Source organism: Numida meleagris, chromosome 4, assembly GCF_002078875.1.
Source record: "Numida meleagris isolate 19003 breed g44 Domestic line chromosome 4, NumMel1.0, whole genome shotgun sequence".
In the NCBI taxonomy this organism is placed as follows: domain Eukaryota; kingdom Metazoa; phylum Chordata; class Aves; order Galliformes; family Numididae; genus Numida; species Numida meleagris.
The window spans coordinates 28,610,453-28,629,684 of NC_034412.1; the positions used below are offsets into that span (position 1 = coordinate 28,610,453).

The window sequence follows — 19,232 nt, forward strand, 5'->3', positions numbered from 1 at the left end:
TCCAGGTGTTAATTTACAAATCTGGATATAATTTGCACATATTTAGAGGTGTATTGAGTTTTCTTGATCTGTAATTTAGATTGATGTTGTTCAAGTGTTCCATGTAGCTTCATTTTCTGCTAGTTGGCTGCATCTTCCCTTCTCAGGCAGGTCAATTTCAGAAAAAAAATGAATGAGGCAAATAATGCACACGAAACACTCTATATGTGTTATTTCTGAGTGCTTTAGAAGGAAAATGAGTTTTTGTTTTTGCTTAGGTTTTTTTTCCCTTCAATTTCCATTTTTCAGAAATAATAATAATGTACACTAGAGGAAATCGTGTTTTGTCTATGAAAATCTCTGCTGGAAAATGTGAAGAAGAGGCTTATGAGGCCGGAATATACTTTGTTAATAACTGGAATAATCCGACATAGCAAAAAGAATTGGGATTTTTGCTCATCTAACTTGTGCAGGTGCTCAACTGTATTTTGTGTCTTCTTACTTTTAGCCCAGAGTCCTGTTTTTTGGATGAGGAAAGGAGTTTTCACTCCAGTGCTAGGGTATCTAGATAGCTGTTACTGATTATAAAGCAAAGAAAGAGATCTGAAAGAAAAAAAGCAAATGTGGTATAGAAGAAATCTAAGAGAGAATAGACAGAGATGAAAGGTATAAAACAGTAGAAAAATGAGAAAAAAAAATCTCTCTTTATTGATGTTTATTGATCAGGAGGTGAAAATGAAAGTAAGGAAAAGAAAAAAAAAAAGCTTGCTATGCTGATTGCTGGTACATAAAGTTTACTTTCACAAAGATGTTCTCGTGCAAGTAAAATCCTTTTTGCTGAGTGCAAATTTGGCAAAATTTACTTAGTAAATTTTGGGGCTGAGTAATGCCTTTATTTTTTCTTTGCATCCTTGTGTGATGCATGCCTAGCTTTAAACAAAAAATATTAGTTTATCTAGCCATGTCTTGCCTAAGTTACAACATGGTAATTCAGTGTGATGGTAAGAAGGATTTCCGTTTCTTCTGATTGTGAATGCAGAATGCTTGCCAGTCTTTTCTTCTTTGTTATGCAAATGCAACTATCCTAACAGCTGTTAGGATAGGGAAAACGGGTTGAGGGAGTAATCAAAGCCTTGTGTACCCAAACTGCAGCTCAGTTTGGGTGCGTGGTCCCTAAAGCATTCTTCTGTCAGGATCCCTGAAGCATGCACCTCTTCAAGGGTCTGCAGTGACACAAAGGCCTGGGTACACAAGGGAGGTATAGTGATTAAATTAAGTATGTTTAGTGATCACTTTAGTTAAGTCGAGGCCTTTCCTCCTTTAGATATTCCTGCTTCCGTTTAAGACCACTTTATACTAATCTCTTGAAGTTAAATCAATATGGACTCTTCTTAAAGCAAAAAAAAAAGCTCAAGTAAACTTGGTGCGTAATCAGCATTAATTAGTCAAATCAGTTGCTAAAACAAACCTCTCAGATAAAATTCAAGGTGCTTGTATAAAGTTTACTCTCAGTGCTTTACTGGAGACTCAGTAGGAACTTAAGATCAGTTTGTTAATTTTACTTCGGTTGCACAACTAAGAATAGATTTGGCAAGACAAAAAAAAAAAAAAAAGGATGGTTATCCCACCTCTCCCTCACCTGCTACTGGTGTCCAATGCTGCGTCAGCTTTTGTGCAGGTATGCTCTGGGGGCGTGTGGTGAAGATGTCTGGAAGACAAAGTGACTTCTAAGTTAATAAAGTGGAGAGTAAATGGGTTACCACTTAGTAGCCACAGCTCAGGAGTAAAAAAGTCTAAAATCAAATTCTAATTCATTTTAGCCTGCTTGGTTTGGAAATATCTTTCTTTGCACTCATGTGAAGCACTAGGTCAGTATACTGAAATCACACTGATATCATACACAGAATGCTTTTCTGATGGGGAAGATTTTTCTTCTAGAAGTATTTGTCAAGAAATGCATTCGTTTCTGTCTGCCTAGTTAAATATAAAGTAGCTCTTACTAAGTATTAATGAATAATTGCATTACTTTCATATATGATTTACTGCAAACATTTACTTTTATGACTTTTTAAATGTTGTAGCATATGAACAATAAAATAGATAAAATACACTGTTAGGTGATGGTATGATTTGTGAGATAGAGATCTTGAGTGCAAGTTAAAATACTCAAGCAGATCCCTACCTACCATTTAACATGGAGTTTTTTCGAAGATAAACCAAGAGAAAGACAGGCTGAGTGCTCCCATTCGCAGAGTAGGGAAAGGCTGACACAGATAGCAGCTCTAATGAAATTTAAATTAGTTCAGTATTAGATAGAATTAAAGCGTGCTTTGTAAAGAGTGCTTCTCAAAATGGGAATATTTTCAAAGCATGCTTACTTAAACACTGATCTGAGCTTCTGTCTAGGTGTCTGATTGCTATCAGCTGTGTTTCTGTGTTTGGAATAAGAGGAAACCTGAACAAGGCCGTGTGTGAAATGGTAATGAGTCTGAATTGGTTATATCTGGTTAGAGAAGGATCTCAAAAAGCAGCTGAAGTATTTCATTATGAAAACACCTCACACTGTAAAAATTGTAACTGCAAGCTTCAAGTTAAATCTGTTACTCTGTAAACATTAGAGATAGGTGCAATTCTTTAACTTACATGGGAGCTCTCAGTAAGCTGCTTAGTTTTTAGAGTGAAGACTCTTGTTTGTCAAACACTACTTGATCCAGTTTAACCAACAAAGAGGAAGTCTTTGCTGTGACTAAGGGGCTGGTGAGGTAAGAGGTTCTAAAAATTCCCATTTCATTATGTTACTGAGTTCAAAAACACTTTACTTTTGAAGTTTGTTCTGAAACAGGAAAAATACATGCTTGCATTTGCAACTTTCAGTGTTCTCCCACTTGGTCTGCAGCTGATATCACAACATCTGGGTGGCTAAGGTGGGCCTGGTGAGGGCTGCAGTGCAGTAGGAGCCACAGCACAGTTCCTCTGACTTACTGAGCACTTCTATTGAAGATAAGCAGATTTTTGTCCTGTGAGCACTTAGCCTAAGTCAATAGATAGAACTTGTGTTGACATTCTTGGGCAGCTCCACTGAATGTTCTTGTAACTAAATGCTTGCAAGATCAAATTTTATCTTGATATGGTGGCAGAATCTACAGTGTTGGATTCAAACAGAGATCGTACATTGTGCTCTGCATTACACTTTGGAGAACAAGCTTGAAGTTGTCTGTGTTTCAGACCCTCCAATTAACAGCTTAAGTAACAAATTTCTGGAGTTAGCGGAGCTGGAAAAAGCTGACTAAAGTTTATTTTATGCCTTATAAATATGTACAGATCATCATCTCTACATAGAGGATAAATATGCGTTGAAATTATTTTAATGTATGCAATTTTCACCTTTGTTATCCTATTCTCTGGTCTGAGACTAAGCAATAATCTGCAATATCAAGTGTCAATAACTTATGTTTCAATTCTTGCTGAGGGTCAGTCTCAGAAGAAAAAAGAAATTGCTGATCAGCTGTGTTGCTTCCCCCCCCCCCCCCCCGCATAACTATGAGAATATTCTACTGTCCAGAGAGTAAATGTATTTTACCTTTTGGCAGTGAATGTGGATTAACGCTTCTATGAGTTTTGATTTTTCTTCACGTAAAATAGTCAAAACTTCTTAGTCTCTTGAATATCAGCTGCCATAGAAGCTGATAGTTGCATTTTGCAGAACAGATTAATTTCCAGGATGGTTCCTTGATTCATTTTCTTGAAGTCATTTTTCAAAGACCGAATTACAGTAAACTTCCTTCCTTAAAGTAAGGCTTATCCTCTCGACCCTTATCAACACTGAGTTTGAAATGGTGGAATCCTAGGATCCCTGTTGCCTGATATTTCTGATTTCCAGACCTGATTGCTTGTTGCTTATGACTGTGTTTGGGTTAGAGCCCATCTTTTTTTCCTCCATTCCTTTCTGTTCCCCCTTTAACTTGCATGATTAAATCTTGAAGACATGGCAAGCTTGTCTTGTGTTTGAAGCTGCCGTTTCTCCCTGATACATGTATTATTATTTCTTCCCCAGCTCTTTTCTCTCCTATGGCTGTCTCTGCCATGATGTTGCATGTTAATTGCTGGGCAATACAAGTGTCACAGAAAGGCAGTTGTCTTTCATGACATGCCTTCACCCCTCACTACGCATGCCTTCCTTCCCTTGATGTTAATGGGGCTTAATCACTCCTAACAGAGGAGAAAGAAACCACATTGATCCTGTGCCACTGCCTCGTCAGCATACCTGACTGGCCTGGGATTTTGTTGCTTGCCCCTGACTGCATGCCTTCTTGTAGACATGTAACTTAGTGTCAGTTTTGGTCATATTGGGGGTTTGATGCATTTTATGGTGAGCTTCGTGACCATATCTTGTTCTTAGTGTTGACTGCTACGATCTAGGCGCACCTTTTTTTTTTGCGTGTGGTTGTTTTCTGTGTGTACTTGGTGCGGTATTTATTTATTTACTTACTTGGTTTACTTTTTAATTCTCTGATGCCTGTGGCAGTAAGGATTCTTTGTTGCTAGAGATTATGCATACTTTCCTGAATTTGGTTTTACTGGATTTTTAAACAGTAGCTCTTCTGTCAGTTATGCATTGGTCTGTTTGCCTTTCATCTTGACTGTCTCTTTTCAAGGATTTGCAATATGGCCGAGTTAAGGATTCTAACGCTAGATGATAATGGAAAAATACTGTCAAAAAAGTTTGTTTAAGAGTGCTGATTAAGAAAATGTTTCTAAGTCTGTTGCCTTAAGGCAACGTTTAAAGCGTCTTTATTGCCCTTGTGGTAGAAAATGTAGTTTTAATGAACTTGGTTTTTATTTGTCAAGCACTAGGTCTCACCTGCTTGATATCCTTAAGGAAAAATGTAGTGATATCCTCATTATTTTTAACAAAATGGATTAATAAAATGTAAGAGGATCAAGCATTTTATCTTCTGGCCTTTACGCTTAATTTCAGTATATTATTTTGGACCCTGAAAAACTTATATGTTACTTTTTCACGGTCTGCTTTGAAGTGCTGCAATTCTGGAGATAGTTTACATGGAAACTAAATTATTCTCACGTACTGGAGTGTGTCATTTGAAAATCGGTCTTTCTTTAATGGGAAAGTGAATGACTCTTCCTTGTATTTAGGCAAATCAGTAATTTAGCGGGCAGGTTAAGTTATTCTCTAAAAGGAAGTCCTCGAAGTTTTACCAGTTATGAGTTTGTGTGATATTATAATTTATGAGATCTTACTTTGGATTAAAAGACTTTAAAATATTTTCAAAGCAATGATTAGTCAGTGTTGTGCTTCTCTAAAACAACACTATTTACCGTTTTTGTTTTTTCAGAAATATAAACTTAACACTGAGTTGCTAGAAGATAATTCTAAGACCAAAAAGATAAACTCTTGAATATTAAACCTTGCTTAAGCTTGGAGATAATGGTGCTTTTTAGACCCTTTTTCATAAACTTTAGCAACTGAGGAGTTTGTGCACAGTGTATTATGATTTTTCATGTTCTTCCAGCTTTATGGGATGCCCCAACATTGGACTTTTAGGACAAACTTACAATGTGATTTTGTCTGTTCTCTTTGGTTCAAAGTATCCAAGTAGTGCAAGGGCTGTGCTGTGGCCACTGGAGTGATGTTTGTATAGCAGAAGGTTTGGGGTACGCATTATACCTGCAATTTGTCAGGGAGGACCAGTGAGCCCCTTGGGAGCTGAGCTGGTGCCATCTAATGCCGTACAGTTTTGTTGCAAAATGATCCCTGGAGAAAACTACCTTGAAACACCATGCGAGTTTTCTTTTGGAAACAGCAAGTTGGACCAATTAGAGAAGGAGTCAGGGAATGGGCTAACAGTTAAGAAGTAAGGATGATCACATCTCCAGCGCTGAAGCAAGCACTTATCTTCTTTTGCTCTGATCTTCTTGTTATGTACCGATGTAAGATAAGAGAGTAATTTTTAAAATATCTCTTCACCTGCTGGGGCAACTGATGAAGCTTTTGACAAGGCCTTTGGACAAGCTTGTCTTCTGTACAGAACTTTGTGTGGTTTAGTGCAGTTACTTCTATTTTCTTTAATTGCTTTTAAAAAAAGTTTAAGACTTTTTTTTTAAGCCCATATCTTTATTCTCAGTTGGACTTAATTCTAAAATTAACAGTAGAGTTTTTTGTTGTTGTTGTTAAATATTTTTTCAAGTTTGTAATTGCTGGATTGCTTGGTCTTGTGTTCCTTAAGTAATCAGTCTAAGAATCAGAGGGAAGATTCTGTCTGATGTCCAATCTGTAACTTTGTTGCCAAAAACATTAATTACTGGCAAAAGTTATTTAAGGGGACTGTGAAATTTTTTATGAAGATTAAGACATAATTATTGCAAGTATTTTTTGGTATTCAAGTTGCTGAGCAGTAACAGTAATTAGTAACTATTAAGGAAAGCACATAAATCCTTTGTCCCCTTTTAGTTCACTGTTTAATATTAGTGTTTCAAATATTTGAAACAATGTCTAAATATAGGTAACAGGAAAATATAATATCTTTAAACATGCACAGTTTTTTAGAGTATGATATTTAATCTCAAAAACATTATTTTGCTTTTTTTCTTAGTCTTTTTTAAGTCACCTCTTCATGTTGCGTATAAAATCTAACACTTTCTGAACATGACACACTTGATTTGTGCATGGAAGATCAGTTAATTTATATTGCTACTATTTCTGATGCCTTCACTGAAGACTGTAATGCTGAAACAAATAAGGCAGAAAGTTGTGAATCCATGTTCTATATTGCATCTGAAAAATATTGAGAAGGAAGCATACTGAAATATTCATCTCCTTTAACCTTCTGAAAGAGAGGTGTTTAGTGTAAGCTGGTCATCTCTAATCCTACTGTAATGACTGGAAAGAGAGAGGTGGTAGTCGCTGGATCTTCCTATTTTAGATACCTGTGCTTGGCCTTGGCCTGAGATGCCTTGTTGTTTGTTTATTCTTGCCAGAAGGTGAGTTTAAGTGCTTAAGACTAAGTATGTTAATCTGAACTCTTCAGTTCAGAAAAAATATTTGATCTTTCTATATAATTGGGTATTCTGTACCATTAAAGCCGATTGCGCCAGTGTTCTTCGTGAATTCGCATGGCTGTTTTTTGAATTAACACTACACAGATTTTTCTCAGTCTTTCTTTGTCAATGGTTTACGGGCGTTAGGCCTGATTCCGTGACAAAGGGGACGGGAGACCCACGGGCCCACGCCCCGGGAAAAAGGGAAAAGGGGAAAGGGTAAGGAGATGGCCCTGAGAGCAAAGAACAGCGGCAACAATCTGAGGAGAAACAAACTAATTTACTAAATAAGATATCGGAATGCAAAACAACACACTATAATACAATATAATTACAATTTAAGCTGATAAATCCAATACAGAGAGAGAGAATGTCCCAAAATCAAGGTAGGCCTTACTCTACTACCGACGATAAGACGGCTGGAGAGCGAGGTGCTGCCAAGATGAGAGACGGCGGAAAAAGGGACGAGGTCTCGTGATCTGCAAGTTTTTATACTGCGAGCTTTTATCTTTTCCCTCCGGCTGGAAATGGTAACAGAGGAGCAAAGTGCTGTGGGGAATGTAGTAGTCCTTCTCTTCTGAGAACCAGGTACATTCACTACATGATGTTATGATGTGGAGTACCAATAACCGAAAATCATAAAACCATGACATTCTTGTAATGGAGAGTCTCTTGACAAACAATTCTTGTCTGTCATTTATTTCTCCACAAATGCTAGCTTGGTGAGCGCTTCTCATTGTTTTCATTTTTCCCTTATTACATGTGTTTGATAGGTTGTCCATGTTTTCACCTTAAAGAATAGGTTATGAAAGAAGAAAAAAAATATATTATTGAGGCACTCTTTCCAAATATTTCCTGGAATATAAAATGTACATTGTGCAAGTCCAGTTCACTGATGGCTGAGGGGTCCGATCCTTGGATAAACTATTGCATAACGGCAATAATTGCTTTGAAGTTTGTCCTATTACTAGCATTCAGGGGTCACATAGAAACAGAGGAAAAAATCTTAAAATAGAGCTACTGAAGCATACCTGAAGGTGTTTTCTTTCTCTATTCCCCTTTCGGTGACTCCTCAGAGCTCTAGCATTAGACCTTCTAAAAGATGTTCTTTTAGGAAGGGAAGACTTGGCTCATGTGCTATGCAGTTATATTCACTTATGAAAAACAGGTCTGTTCCTTTTAGGTGCAGGTAAAGCTGTTAGAAGAAAAAGATTACAAATGTATTCTTCATGTTATGGTGTTTTTTGTTTTGTCTTTTTCCTCTGGGACCTGACACTAACTTTATCCTCATAGCAAAAGTAAACATGCTATGACAAGTGCTGAACTCTGCAATTATTCTTCCTTACAAAAAGAAAGGCTGGCTTAAAAACAGTAACTCCTTTTCATAAAAATATTCTGTTTCATGCCAAAGCAGACCAAACCCAAGTGATGTTTCCTTCTTATCCTGAAATAACAGATGAGAAAGAAAGAGCTCTTTGAAACTATTGATAACCTTCTGTAGTATGGTGATGTTACTGAGGTAGGACAGTAGGGTAACCCATTTTTTTTTTTTTCCTTCAGTGCACTGGAAGTAACAGTTTATGTAAATCATGATGGTGGTTCCAAATAATGTTTAACTAAACCACAGAGAACAAGTAAACAAGTAAAACTGTATATTATTCTTGGTGGGTGCTTGAGTTCGGTATTCATAGACAATAACACTAAGTTTAAAAAAAAACCTGCTTCATTAATGTATGAGTGAAAGCAGTAGGTAGATTTATTTTTTTAGCTTTTTTTTTTTCCTATGGACTTCGCTTTCATGTAGTGTCATTGTGTCATTGACTTCCTGGAAGTCAATCTTCAGTCTACACCTCATGCTATTTTTGTTTAACAGCTAGTAACTACTATTCTCCTTTATGTAAAAATTGTTTTGTATTAAAGAAAGATACTTATTTTGATAGCTAATCAAATATGTGAGTACTGATAAATTTTCAAGTCAGTACAGAAACTTATTCTTTGCTTCCAGAGGCCCAGAATAAAGAGTATGTGGAAGCACAGAACTGAAGAATTAAAATTAAAAATGTGAAAAACAAAACTAAGCTCATGCAAGACAAGTTAGTATGTAATGGAAGTTGAGGAAAGACTGCAAATTGTAGTCCTAATTTGGCCTTGAATGTTACTGCTTTCATTTTCTTTGAACGCTTATAGCCATACTTCTGTCTGTCCATTCATTTGCCATTTGCTTGTAGCACAGCAATCGATTTGGGCATCAAAAACAAATCTTTAAACTGCATGCAAATTTTCGCACACTGTAATTTACACAACTATATTTTTGTAGTTAACATTTAGAAGAGAGCTAGCCAAGGAAAGGAATTACATTTACACTGTATTATGGAGTTTAAGTTAAATGGCAAACATTTCTGAATTTGTCTGCTTATAAACTTTTTTTGTTGCCAAGCACATAGAATAGAATAAGCATGAATGATCATGACCCCATTTCCTCAGCATCTTTTTGTACCAAATTTCTGATTGATATAATACTAATATAAATTTAATCATGCTATTTTCCCAGGATATTTACACAAAATACATGGACACAAGCTTTATTTTGGCTGTCATGTTGCTTTTGTTTTTGAATATAGGTGTTAGGAAGTGAAACACATCCTTACGTGGCAGTTCTAGGCTGTTGCAGCTAAGTTGTGAAGAGGGCTTTGGTGAACCTGTCAGTAAAATTGCCACTAATTTAGCATCAGCACATCTGCTGGACAGTGGGTTGAGCTGCACAAACACATTTTGTACAAACTTCCTTCTAGTTAAATAGTAATGTCTGCTAGCCACAAAAGCTTCTAGGCTGGATTTCAGCTGCGTAGTTCAGAGCAAAGTTGGGCTTTGCTGCTGAGGTTGCAATACTTGCACTGCAAATGGCCTGGTCTGTGGTACATCATCCGTCCATTGTGCCCCCTGTCCCTTATTGCAAACTGAAAAGAGGATCACAGTCCTGCCTGCAAATGCACTGTATATAATTTTATTATAGGAGCAGATTCCCACACCTGTACTTAGACTGCCTATCATGTTTGTTATTTTAAGATTCCTGTGTCTTATAGGGAAAAGGTAAGGTAGAAGCTGTTATGTTGCAGTTCTTTGAAATTTGGAAAAGAAAAGGCCCTAGAGCTAAAGGAACACCTTTTCTTAATCCCATCCAATTTTTTTTCTTTCTTTTTTTTTTTTTTTTTCAGAGTTAGCTGAGTTTAAACAGTTCAGTTGCGCCCTTTTCCTTCGCTTGCTGTTTTTTGTCAGGAAAACAGTGTCATCTTGCCAGACTAATGCCTAAACGTGGCTATTCCAGGGAAGGAGTCCAGGCTGCCACTGAATCATTAGATCACGTTATGCTGGGAGCTGTCAGTGGACATGGAGCAATGCTACTGCGTCTCCGTGGCCTCTCGGAATACCATTTGGGAGAAGAAGTTCTCACAATTCCTGGGAAACTTAGAGAGGCAGACAGCGCGGCCAGGCTTGCTCCATAAAACCATAGTCTCAGCAACCCTTCTGCCTCCTTTGGGGGAGCAAATATGTGGCAGAGATCCCACCTCCAGGCTGGGAGAAGAGATAGAAATAAATTGGGCCAGGGCTTCCCTGACCGCTGCTGAAGTTAGTGCTTCACTCCAGGGGCTATTTCCCTCTCTGGGATAAAAGATTTCTTCTGTTGCCAGATGATGTCCTGCATCTCATAGGCTGGAAACCCTGATGATGGATGTATGGTCCTTGCTGTGATCAGAAATTGACTGACCTTTTCACATTTTACAGCAAAAGCTAGGAATTTACTTTAAAATAGCTTTAGCCTATTCTGTAACAAGAAGTATATCGTGCCACAAAGCTTAATGAGATAGCCATGATGTTTGCTGATTGAGAATATTTTCCTTTCAAAGTAGCTCTACAAGAGAAAAGATTTAAAGTGGCTGTGAGATGTTATTTCTGAATTTGGCTTCTCTTTATACTTGTTCAAATCTCACTAATGAGATGTAGACAAATAATTTTTTCATTTTTTTTTCCTGGTCATAGTGCATCAAAATACAAGGCCCAAAATAAGAAATGCAGGGAAACACTTTGTTTTGTGGAAAAAATTAAGGTATCAACTTGTATAAAGTACATTGGAGAGATTGAAGAGGAGAGCCTCCATCACTGTGTAGGCTTTGTTTAAAACGTGCGCTGAGCATTTCAAATGAAGTTTGTGTGAAAGGTAAAAGGAAAAGCAAACGTTATTGTGAATGTTGCTGTATTTGCAAAACAACCTGACCTCTTTCTTGAATTCATTAGTTAAGGTCTATTGGCAGACCTTTCTCAGAAAACCATATGGGTATTTTACTAGCGGAATAGTCTTACATTTTTATAGTGATGTCTAACACTGGGTAGATACTTATCAGTTATACAGAAAATTATCTTAATGTATTATGCTTTTTTTTTCTCCTGGAGTAGCTTTAACTGTCAATTTTATCTAAATGAAAGTTCATCTCGGTGTACAGTTCAAAGTAAGTTTTCTTCCAAACAAAATACCATGAAATTTTAGTATTGCCAGGCATTCCTGTCTGTGTTATTGGACAGGAAAAACACGATGTGATTATTTGGCTGTTAACTTATCTGATACATCTTTTCTATTAAAGAGCAGAGTGCACATTGCCAACCTTTTGTTATCTAGTTTCCCGAATGCAGCACAGAATCAGGCTCTGCCAGACTCACTTGTATTTTGCAAGCGCTCACCATTGACTTAGTTATCTCTTCCTGGTAGTCTGCATCCTGCCACTTAGCTGTAAATGTCACACACTCTTCTTCATTCATGCTTCCTACCAATAGCTATTTTTACTGAAATTATATACCAAAATGTGTAAATATGCAGAAGAGAAAAAATACTTTAGTAAATACTTAAATTTATGTTAGACACCGGTACTGTTGAACAAACTTTCATAGGAGAAAAAGAAAAATATCAGAACGGTTGTGCTGTTTGATGCTTATACACTGCTTGGTGAGTGGAAAAAATAGGAAAAGATGGAAAAGAAATGTCATGTAAAAGATATTAAAAATGAATCTAGTAGGTAAAGTGTATTTCTGTGTGGACTACGTTCTTTCCAGTTGTATTTGTGTTACATATACCTAAATTTAGGTTTCAAATTTTGCCTGCAGGCAATGATATTTTTCAGATGCAATCCTACCCTTTATGCTTTAATTAAAAAGAGAGGGATTAAGTAAAAGAAATGGAGCACAAGTCAATATATGAAATGCCAAAAAATTCTGCCACTAAACAGATTGCAGAATACAACTCTCAGTATCTGATGATATACTGACAGATTAAAATTACAATATGAAATACACCATTAAACAGCCTCCTTTATATTTTGCTATACATCTCCAAGAATTTTGCTTTTCAAGACACTTTGCTACAAGTAAAATCTTGTTATATATCCTTGCAGAAGGTATTATGATTAGATTAAAAAATTTAAAAATATAGATTAAAATATAAATATATAGATTAGAAAAAGAAAGAAAATAGTTTAGAGTGATTAGTTTAAAGTTAGTTTTTAAAAAACTTACTGAAAGACAATTTTAAAACTCTTTACATAGCAAGGAAGAAATTCCAAGCACTCAGGAGGAAAAAGAAGAAACCATTATATCGTTACATGATTCTAAAGAATGCGGAAGCCATAATACATAATAGCATAGGAGTGAGGTGTACAGTTCACTGCTAGAAAGAGGCAGAGTTAATGTTGGAAAAGATGTGTACATAGCTTTAAGATATATCTGTAAACTAGTGTACTATAGCTAATATTTACTGGTAGGAAATTAGTTGTCTTGGGTTGCTACTTATCATTTGTTGTGTTATAAAACTTGATCAACATTTTAATTGTCTTTCATAGTCTCAACATTTCTCTTAGGACTTTTCTTTCTTTACATTTTTCCTCCTCCCAAACCCAACTTATTTTGTCTTCCAAACAAATGAAATACAAGATCCAGTCGTGCTTTCCCTTTTCCCTGCTGGGTGCTGATGTGGGATTTTTGCTTTTAACATTTCTCTGCTGAAGATGAGAATGCTTCTGGGTGTTGCATTTTTTTGGTAAATGCCTTCTTCAATGGTGCATTATTAATACTATTTGTATAGTGCTCTGTGTTTTAAATCTCACCTCAATGATTATCATAACACAGAATTACTTCTAAAGTTTAGTTCTCTCCTGTTGGAGCAGAAAAATACCAAAGATGCCATTCCTGAAAGATTCTTTAGCTTCTGTAACAGATGACTTGGCCAGATCAAATAGATTGAGAGTAGGAACACAAGTGAGCATCAAAACTGTGCATTTGTCTGCTGATCGTGTATATCCAAGAGATTTTTGCTTTTTGGATAACTTTCACAAGTCAGTTCTTGTTTTGTGTGTCTTTTGTGATTCCCCTAAATTCAGTGATCATGAGATTACTGTCATTTCCTGTGCCAGTCAGAAAAATAATGCATATTTATGTCAAGGCATCTGAACCAAATAAAACCAGGTGCACTGTCATTTCTATTCAGGATTGTACATTTCAGCATTTTCTGTATATGAGATATCATTGTTTGGGTGCTTCAAAGGTCTAAATTAGAAAGTAGCGGGAACTCTTGATGTTAATGTGCAAAACCAATTCCAGCTGGTACTAAATCTGGTTTGAAGAGGAAAGGCTGCATCTCATGATGACAGCTTTTGTTGTCAGCTGTTATGTGCTTGCTGACTATTGCTGATCGCTACAAATGCCTCAAAGTTTTTCGATGAAGCTAAGATCTTCTGCTAAATGTCAGGCATCAAGGACAGCCAACAGAAGCCAGATCTGTGCAACATAGGCTGTCTCCTTGATGTGTTTATACTGACCTCTCACTAAGCAGAGAATGAAAATGTTCTGTGAGCTTGTATGCTGATTGAATCATCCCATGAAACTGCCTTTTGTGACTTCTGGGATTCATTTTCTACATTTGTTAAGCATCGTAGGACATTTTACAAAAGGAGTGTTGCTTAAGAGCTCTGAGCAGCAAAACCCTTTTTTTTTCTCTAAAAGCATTGAAAGTTGTAGATTTGAGCCTAGTATTAAAAAGGTGTCTTGATTTGGTCAAATCTACTTAGAGAAATTAGAGTAGTACCATATTGCCTTCAGAGATAAAGAAGATTAAAGCAGCCTGATCTTCCAATTGCTCTTACTAGGCACGTGCCTTATCTACATCTTTTCTGAAATTGAGATGGAACTGTGCACTTCCGGGACACTGTAATTTTATAATTTTCTTTGATCAAGAAACTACTTAACTTGTGCTGATAGCTACTTCTTGTAAACTCTTATAAAGTTCATTTTCTTTTCTTCTGGTCTTTTTTCCAGATACCAGCTCCTTTGTACTTTGGTGAGTACTGCCTCCAAGGGGAGGCTTTACTCTTCTGTGGCTTTTAACATCTTTGGAGCAATGACAGTTGTTTCTCTTCTCTTCATTTCTATGGATTTAGTTTGTTTCAAATACAGTGTTTTGGGCTGGAGTTAAAAAGGTCATAAAATGGGCATTTTCAGTTATGTAGGGCACTCCAAAAAGTAATGCCTCCTGTTTATTTCCATGGAAACTACTACAGATACAGAGAGCGTAATAACACTGATTGATAAAGGAAATTCTCAGCTACATTGGCCCAAGCAGATGGAAGTAAGAAGGCACAAAATCCAAACTGTACTGTAGGTGTGGTAGGACAGTCCAGCCAAGATTGGCAGTGTACTTCATGGTCTTCCAAATGTTAATGGGGCCTGGTGTTATTGAGCTGCAAGAGAAAAGTTATTTTCTTCTCTGGCCCAGCTTTCACATAAAGTCAGCGTTGTGGTGTAGTGGTCAGAGTTGATGGTTTGTCCAGGTTCCAAGAAATCTGAAAGGATCATCTCTTTCTTGTCCCGAAAGACAAAAGTGCATATCACTTTATCTGCTGAAGGTTGAGTCTTGAACTTTTCTTAGACAGGGAATTCACATGTTGCTGCTCCATGGACTGCTGTTTGATTCCAGCTTATATTGGTGACACCATGGTTCATCCCTAGAAATTATGCAATCCAGGAAACTGTCACCTTCAGCTGTGTATTGGTTCAGTAGGTCCTGGGAAACTTGTATACAGTGTTCTCTCTGTTCCCACTTGGTGCAAACTTTGTGAGATTCCAACATGGAGGAATTCAAAGACACTTTAGCATCATAATGGATTTCCATGTCAGATACCGTTTCGTCGGACTGCCCCTCTGCCACCATCTGTCACACAGCAACAACATGTAATGGAATATTGGTGGGAAGGTTTAACCTCTGCTGCCATACCACCACCATCAGCCTGTGATACCATGGGCCAATATAATAAAATAGGAGGCATTACTTTTGGAGCAGCACTTGTAGAAATTTTCTTCTGTCACTTTAAGCAATTATCTTTACTATTAAGATTTTATCCACATCTTCATTTTTCAATGTCTTCTTTGCTCAGATCATGCAAAGTCTAATTGCAACTCTTTGCTATGGCGGCTCTAGAGTATATATCTCATTTAATGCATGAATTAATACAGACAGTAGTAATCCAGGATAGCTCAGCAACTGTACTGATGATTGAAGTATTTAACATTGCTTCTGTTACATGTACTGCATTCCTCAAGTCTCTCATTTTACTCAAGAAGTCATTTGCATGAATCTTTTCTGAATTTGTTCATATTTTTCAGCATTATTTTGAGAGAGTGTATCTGAAAACTGATTTAATTATTCTGCCAGTAATCTATCAAGTTTTTTTGTCAGGTAAAATAACTACATAATCCATCTGTTAGAAGAGTTTACTTTTTTTGAGCCACTGTATTGCACTAAAAATATGTTTATCTGGTTTACTGCTATTCTGCCACTTCCACATCCAGTAGGTAGCGCATAAGTGGTTTTGGTTGTTTCTGTTCAGTTGAATCCCCACTGATGGTTTTCTGAGAAGAGGATCAGAGATGTGCACAGTCTGGCAAGATGGACAAGCATTTCCAGTTGCCAGTTGAGTCAAAAATCATGCATGGCTGCTGTCAGACCAAACCATTCCTTTTGGGATTTCAATGCCTGAAGTCCTTTTGCAGAGTCTGTTTCCTAGGATGCTATCTGGCATCCCATGATATGGCCTGCAGTCTTCATACTTACATGCATGTGTGTGTGTACGAACATATTGTAAACACATGAACACATTCATCTGAGTCACGTGATAAGTGTTGATTTGTATTGTTGTGGATGCAGCTGAACAAAAAGTCCAGATCAGTATTTGTTTATGACCCTTCATCCTCATTTCAGTTTCATAGTAGCCCTTGCCGTTTCTGATTTTTCTTAAAAGTTTCTGTATATTCTAGTTGAGAAAAGTTAGCTTAAGGCTTTATGTATATATAAGATTTAGTTCTTGAAGAAAAAGTGGTACAGCTGAGTGATAATTCATCCTACTTATGCCTCCTTTTGTCAAAAGGTCATTTTAATCCTTTCAGTTTGACTGGTTTTGCCTAATGCTGATAATATGGAGTTAATTGCTTTAATTGTGTTTGGAATAAACATTTAATTTTCTGACATGAAGGCATGGCATAGCTACGAAATCAAAGAAGTCATGTTATCAAAATCTTATATTAACCTAGAGATGTGAAAGTCTTAAAGTAATCATTTTTATCTCCAAGTGTAAAGTTTATCTGATAAGTTAACTCCTGCTGTCATTATGTCTTAAAGAATCCTCTTATCTATACTACTTTGCTTGTAATTTTTATCTATAGCCATATATATCTTTCTGTGCAGTGGAACTTCACTCATTCTGATTTAACTTTACTATTATTTGATAGCATGAAATATGCTATCAGTTAAATGCTCTTACAGAATTTTACTGCACAACAGGGATTCCAGTAATACTGTCAGAAAATTGTAGACTGTGACTTGATATATTTTAAACTCTCTCAGTGGAAATGGCCCCTACATTTGCATTTGTGGTATTCGTTTATGAAAATTGAGAGTTAGTGTTAACATTTTTTTTTAAATGAAATTCTAAAGCCAGCTAAGCAATGTCTGCTTCAAATTAGATGTATCACAGGAAAAGTTTTTCTCAGGAATAGTGAACACATATATTTTGAAATCGATCTTGATAAATTAGGGGAAGTTGCATATGATATATTTGATTTTACCAGCTGGGTTATGAATTCAGTTACTCACCAAGTTATAAATTTCTGTGTTAGCAAAACTACAGAGCAAAAACTTTTTATTGTATTTATTAAGTGCTCTTTTTTTAGAACAATGAACTTCTCACTATTCCATGAAAAATGTGATTGGATATATGACTGGAATTTTAAGTTGGGTATTATTGGACACAAAGACTGGAAACTAACATGGAGAAATAGCAGGTATGTTAGTTTCTTAGTTACATTATTATGTTTTATAATTTCTGGTTTCACCCACTCAGCATTTATGTGTGGAGAGCTGAATAAAAGAAAAACGCAATAAAACAAATTAACCAAAACAATGACTTTAATTTCAGTTCTGTTTTTGAACTATGCCAAGTGGTAAACTGTATAATCATTAGGAAGATAAGTTATTTTCATACTCCCATGCTGGAATTAATAATTTTTTATTCCATGCTTGAAGAAAACACATTTGTTGATTTGTCAGTCACTTCTCTGAGTCTGGGGGCTGATGGTACTCCTTGTAGGACAATGCTGCACAAACCTCTGAGAGATGGCACATGGGAGCTGTGCGTTGAGGCAGAGCTCTGTGTGAGGGCCCTAGGAGACGCTAAGCATGGATTAGTTATCACCTGCAGTTCACCAACAGTTAGTACTGCTCTTTGTTTGGTACAGCCTAAGGAATGAGAGAAGTCCCAGCTGTGTTTCACTTTCCAGGACTTTTGTTAGTACTGGAAGTAGTCTTGAAGAGTTAGATGAGTATATTATTTTCTGAAGATCTTTGTCTCATTCTGTTGAGATAATTTATTTAGGTGCCATAAATAACCTCTGAGGCATCACAAATTGCCACAGATAGATTGGGTCAGTCCAGTCACCCAAGCATAGGTCTGGGAATAGAAATATTGGTTACAGCGACTCAGAAGCCTTTTGTTGTTTTCCTCCAAATGGGGTTGTTGCAGATGGTATAATACTGCTGCCTGTAGCACAAGTCTTTGTTTAAATCCCTTATAAATTCACAGTCCACAGTTCTTTAATCTTCTATACATTTTCAAGATTTATAGGAACCTTGCGATGCTTTCCATTCAGTTTTGGACTCTAATGTTCTGGCCTGTTTTCTCTAAGTACAAGACATGTGATGCATCCAACTGCTAAAGCCAAACAAGTGGTCCAAAAATATACCAGATCCCACATCCCTCCAGTGAACTTCAGCTCTGATGCCTTAAAAAGCTCCAGAATCCCTTCCTTTCCTGCCAGATGTTCCTCCCATGTTTTATGAAAACAAATGATATCATTTTAGCACATGAAGATGTCGTCTATTCTCAAACTTTGGTTTAGGTCATTTACAGCTCTCTGGAGTGTCCCTTGTGCATTCATGAATTTGTGAGACATTCATCAGAATTAATAGAGTTTTTAGGATGTCACGAACACAGTTTTCTGGTAGATTCACAATTTAGAGTTAGATTTCTTCCTTTTGCCTGTCATGCAAAGAAAAAAGCAAGCAAACAAACAACAACAAAGAACTGCTAGCACCGTCTATTAAGCCCTGTAGTAGAGGGTTTTGTTTGTTTTTCTTACCCGCTATGTCTTTCAGATTACATGAGAGCATTCTTTATTTACCTCTAGTTTACCTTTTACCTTCTTTAGATACTTGTTACTTCTGACTACTAAATCAGTTCTGCAGTTGAAAATGAATGTGGAATTCCTCAAAGATTCTGCTGATCTAAGCAGCTGAATATCTTTAAAGTACTTTCCCCTCTCCTGGAGATAGAGTGAAATATACTTTTAGAGCAGGACAATTTCAACATAAAATTATAAACTACAGATTTCAATGATTTTCATAATTATGGTGCTTCTCACTGACATTGCTTATTAATTTATAACTAAATTCTCCCCTTAGTTGTATTTATAGTAGTAATGTTATGATAGAACTGTTTTCTTTTTTGAGAGTTGTACTCTTAGGGAATACTCCGTAAGTGAAAGTCATTTGCTTTCACAATAGGAGCTCTAACACCTGAAGCAGTATTCATGTTCGCAATCTGTAGTCT

At 36.6% G+C, this 19,232-nt stretch overlaps 1 protein-coding gene across 8 annotated transcripts in view; it reads left to right on the forward strand.

Annotated features, from left to right (window-relative positions):
- Window positions 1-19,232, forward strand: part of TLL1 (tolloid like 1) — a 137,603-nt gene that overhangs the window by 25,482 nt on the left and 92,889 nt on the right. Inside the window, exon 1 of one of the 8 annotated variants that reach the window (XM_021394381.1) lies at window positions 16,570-17,409. The exons of the other annotated variants lie outside the window; for them this stretch is intronic. The gene's annotated coding sequence lies outside the window, so the exon portion shown is untranslated. Of the gene's footprint in view, window positions 1-16,569; window positions 17,410-19,232 lie in introns of those variants that run through there. 8 annotated transcript variants of the gene reach the window in all.